This window comes from Marmota flaviventris, chromosome X (genome assembly GCF_047511675.1).
Source record: "Marmota flaviventris isolate mMarFla1 chromosome X, mMarFla1.hap1, whole genome shotgun sequence".
NCBI lineage: Eukaryota > Metazoa > Chordata > Mammalia > Rodentia > Sciuridae > Marmota > Marmota flaviventris.
This window is the reverse complement of record NC_092518.1, coordinates 74320271-74325809: the sequence shown is the minus strand read 5'-3', so window position 1 is coordinate 74325809 and position 5539 is coordinate 74320271.

The following is a 5539-nucleotide window of genomic DNA, read 5'->3' as shown; positions in this document are numbered from 1 at the left end:
TCAGTTTTCTTTCATACTTTAGCCTCTCAGTACCCTGCCTCCACCCTGAAGTGTGAAGCAGCCACTTCAAAAAGGAAATCCTTTTGTTTTGTAGCTTTGCCAACTCAGACCTTGAGGGGGTGTTCTGCTATGTGGTCCACTCCCAAACAGGGACTGTGGTGACTCCTTTGCAAGTGGTGCTTGACAGGAGCTGGAAACATCTTCAGCCAGAAGTAACATCAGAAAACATTTAGCCCAGCCCCCTTATTCCTCAGTAAAATTTTGGTTTTACTTCTTTCTATGTGTGCAGTTTTCTCACTCTCCAACGTCCACTTCACTAAAGAGGATGTGAGAATCTGACTCCTCTAAGTGGATCTCACTGACCCAGTTACAAATCACAGTGTGTCAAACATCAACAATAAACCAAAACAAAGTTAGAAAAGTTAGCACATATTCTCTGCTTTGCAAACCGCTGTCTATTTCTATTGATCCTACTTGTCTGCCACAAGAATTCTGTGCTCAAATTTTTATATTAAATATTGTGAGAGGTCCAAAGCAAACAAGTCCAGGCACTATCCTGTACAAAAATATAAACAGGAACTTATGGATTATGATCCTACTTACAGTATGTAAACTCCTGTCTGTAGTGAATGATTGGATTCAATGAGTTGTTCAATTTTGCCACGTTGAGGATGTTCTGGCTACTGCAAACTTGAAAATATGGAGATTTTCCTCAGCTCCCAGAGACAGAATACCTCAATATTTAGCAATTTTTCTTTTTTAAAACTCTTAAGAGTTTCAAAAATACATAAACATATAGAGAATAATTTTAAAATGATATGCCCACTACTAAACTGAAGAAATAAAGCATTGCTAATACAATTAAATCCCCCTATGTTTTTCTCCATTGCAAGGATTTCACTATCTCAGATTTTAGTCTTGATCATTCTATGTGTATCTACATAACATTTACTATATATGTGTCTATTGCTGAACAATATGTAATACTTTACATAAATAGTATTACTCTGTAAGTACCTTCTGCAATTTGCTTTCCTCAATTTTATGCTTATGTGGCTTATCCTTGTTAATAGATATAGCTATAGTTCATTCATTTTCATTGCTACAAAGCATTCCATGGCTTAAAGATATTGTAATTTATAGTCTCCTAATTATCAGATACTTTATTTTTTTAAAAAAGCTTCTTTTTTAAAATCTTTATTTTCTTTATTTTTAAATGTGGTGCTGAGGTTTAAACCCAATGCCTCATATGTGCTAGCCAAGTGCTCTACCAATGAGCCACCACCCCAGCCCCTATAAGGTATTTTCTAATTGCCAAAGTTTTAATTCTGATTTTCAGGACACTCCCTTTTCATCTCATGTTGAATAATAGTTTACTTTAGTAAACAGAGAGAGAGAGAGAGAAAGAAAAGAAAAAAGGAAAAAGCAGTCTTCCTAACAAAGTAAATTTAGTGTACTAGTTGTCTATACTGAGTCAGTGAGTACAGGCTATAAAAATTAGGTGCAGTCTCTCAGTCAAGATGAGCATTTACCAATTTGCACACTATTGACATTTTTGACAGGATACTTCTTTGTTTTAGGGTGGAGCGAGCCATCCTGTACATTGTAGGATACTGAGCAGAATCTCTTTCATCTATCCATTAAATGCTAGGAGCTTTTTTCCAGTTGTGACCACCAAAAATATCTCCACATACTGATAAATGTCCCCAATTAAGAATGTCAACATTACTGATATGTTCCACAGGCAAAGCACTTCAGTAAGTGCTAAGAAAAGATAGAAGAACAAATGCTGGAAAAAAAACATTCATTCAACGATATGTATCAATTGCTATGTGCAAAATATACTGTGCTAGGTAAGCACTGCAATTTGGGTGACCCTTTCCTCAGGAAGTTCACTGTTTATTGACTGGAGTGGGGAATAAGGGCAGGCAAATTATAAACATAAAATTATAACATAATTTGGAAAAGGCAAAGCTAGGGAGATACTCAGGATATGTGTGAATGCATAGGAAGACCATTTGCATCACCCTGGTAAGAAAGTAGACTGTGAAGAGTCCCTAGAAAAAGTAATAGCTTCTCTGAATCTTAAATATTGAGTAGGAATTAAGTAGACCAAAAAGGTAGAAAGGAATTCCAGGCAGAAAAAAATACCATAAGTCAAAGCAAAAAGGCTAGAATAATACTAGATATGTGCAAGGAACTACAGGTACAGTGGTGTTGTTAGAACATAGATATAAGGAAAAGGTGATGATAGATGAAACTAAAAAATTGTGTATTAGATTTTTAGGGCTGTCATAACAAAGTACCAGAAACTGAGTGATTTAACAACATAAACTTTTTTCTCACAGCTCTGGAGGCTAGAAGTCTGAGATCAAGATGTTTGTAGGGTTAGTTCTTCCTGAGGGATGTAAGGAAAAATGTGTTCCATGACTCTCTCCTAGCTTGTATGAATTTGGAGACACACTACTCATTACAGATATGCAGAGACTAAAATTTCAGAGACATTGTGAGTCGTGTTAAGAATTTTTGGCCAAGAATGGTGGTAGATGCCTGTAATCCCAGTGGTTTGGGGGGCTGAGTCAGAAGGATTGCAAGTTCAAAGACAGCAACAACTTAGCAAGACCATGCCTCAAAATAAAAAGCAAAAAAGGCTGGGATATGGCTTGGTGGTTAAATTCCCCTGGTTTCAATCCCTGGTGCCAAAATAATAATAATTTGGGATTTATTCAGTAGCTAATTATAGTCATCCATAAAGCCCTGGATTTCCCTGCTCTGCTATTTTTTTATAACATCACTCAAATCAGCTTTCATCCTTTTTATGGCTAAATATTATTCCAATGTATAGATATACCACATTTTTATATAATTATAAAATGATATTTAGGTTGTTCCTAAATCTTGACTGTTACAAGCCAAAGCAATCCTGAACCAGAAGAATGATGCTGGAGGTATCACAATACTTGACCTTGAATGATACTACAGAGCTATAGAAATCAAAATAGCACGGTATTGACCTTAAAACAGACATGAAGACCAATGAAATAGAAGACACAGAGAAAAATCCATACAGATATGGTCATCTGATACTAGATAAAGATGCCAAAAACATATGCTGGAGAAGTGAAGCTGGGAAAACTATATATCTATCTGTAGAAGAATGAAACTAGATCCCAGTCTAGATCAGAAACTTTGCATGTACTATCAGAAATCCAGAGCAACACTTCAACATATTGGTGCAAGTACCGCCTTCCTTAAAAGCTCAAGAAATAAAACCAAGAATCAATAAGTGGAACAGCACTAAATTGAAAAGCTTCTGCACAGCAAAGGAAACAATTAAAATCATGAAAAGACAGACTACATAATGGGAGAAGATCTTTGCCAGCTGCTACTCTGACAAGAAATTAATACCCAGAATGTATATATAGAACTCACAAATGTTAACATTAAAAAAACCAAATAACCCAATTAATAACTGGGCAAAAGAACTAAACAAACACATCTTTAAAAAATAAATACAAACAAATATGTGAAAAAAATATTCTATATCCCTAGAAAACAGGGAAATGCAAATCAAAACTACATTGAGATTTTTACCTCATTCCAGTTAGAATGGTGATCATTAAGAATACAAACAATAAGGGCTGGGGATGTAGGTCAGTGGCAGAGTACTTGCCTTGCACGTGTGAGGCACTGGGTTCAATCCTTAGCACCACATAAAAATAAACAAATAAAATAAAGGCATACTGTCCATTTATAACTACAAAAACTTTTAAACAAAAACAAAAAAAAATAATACATACAATAATAATGATGGTGCAAATGTGGGAGTAGGGGGAGGTATGCTTATACATTGCTGGTTGGGACTACAAATTAGTACAACCACTCTGGAAAGCAGTATGGAAATCCCTCAAAAGAGTAGGGAAAGAATCGCCATATGACCCAAGTGTTACATTCTTCCATATTTATCCCCCAAAAAGCTAACATCAGCAATATTCTAGTGATACAGGCATATTAATGTTTATAGCAGCACAATTCATAATAGTCAAGTTATTGAACCAACCCAGATGCCCATTAACAGATGAGTGGGTAAAGAAAATGTGCTATATATGCACAATGAAGTTTTTCTCATCCATAAAGAAGAATAAAATTATGGCATTTGCTGGTAAATGGATGGAGTTGGAGAATATCATGCTAAGGCTCAGAAAGTTAATGGTTGAATGTTTTCTCTCATATGTGGAAGCTAGAGTGAAATAAGGGAGGCAATTGAGAGGATAGTCAATGAAAATAGAAGAGAGATCAGTGGAGTAGAGGAAGGGAATTGAAGGGGAGGGAACAAGGACAGGAAAAGGGAGGAATGGTGGAATGAAATTGACCAAATTATGTTATGTACATATATGAATATACCATTGTGATTTTCACCATTATGTATATCTATAAAGCATAAGTTTTTTTAAAAAAAATCTATAAATGAATAGAGGAAAGACCAGTAGAATACACAAAGGGAAACAGGGGGAGGGATGAGGGAAGAGAAAGAGGAAATACTGAAGACCCAAGTGGAGCAAATTACATTCCATGCATGTATGATTATGTCAGAATGATCTGCAATAGTATGTATAACTATAATGGACTAATAAAATCATTAAAAAGAAAAGATAGCTATTAAAAATAATATTCCTATAAACATTCATGTAGGGCACTTTTATGAACACTTGTTTTCAAAACACTTGTGAATGTACCCAGTAATAGAATCACTGGTTCACATGGTAACTTTATGTTTAAACTTTTGAAGAATCATACTGATTTCCAAAGCAGCTACCCCATTTTCCATTCCCATTAATAATAGATGAGGGCTCCAATTTCTCTACATACTATTTATTTATTTATATTACTGGAGATTAACACTAAGGGTGCATTACCACTTAGCTACATTGTTAGCCCCCCCACCCTTCTTTTTATTTTATTTATGTCTCGCTAAGTTGTATAAAGTTCCGCTAAATTGCTCAAGCTGGCCTCACATTTGTGATCCTTCTGCCTCAGCTTCCCTTGTAATTGTGATTGTAGTCATACACCATCACACCTGGCTTCTAGCCTTTTTTACTACAGACATTTCAATCAGTAGGAAGTGGTATCTCATTGTGGTGTTGATTTGTATTTTCCTAATAACTAATAATGTGATCATCTTTTCATGTGGTAAATAACCTTTAGTACAAATTCTTTGAAGAAATTTCTATTCAGATCCTATGTCCATTTTTATTGTTCTTTTTTATTATTGAATTATAAGAGTTCCTTAATATTTTACTTATACTTTTGATGTAGGTAGAAGGAAGGGAGAAAGACATTACTGAAGGGAGTTATCATAGAGTAGTATACAGTCATAAACAGCAGTTTTATTGTTTGATTCCAGAGGAGAGTTAAGTTCAGGGGCAAACTTGCTGAATTGTATTGAGGATGCATCCTTTGTCATTATAGCCAAAATTGTATATGTTCAGTACCCGTTTGTTCTTTGAAGGTTGGTAATGCAGGGCTGAAAACTTTTAAT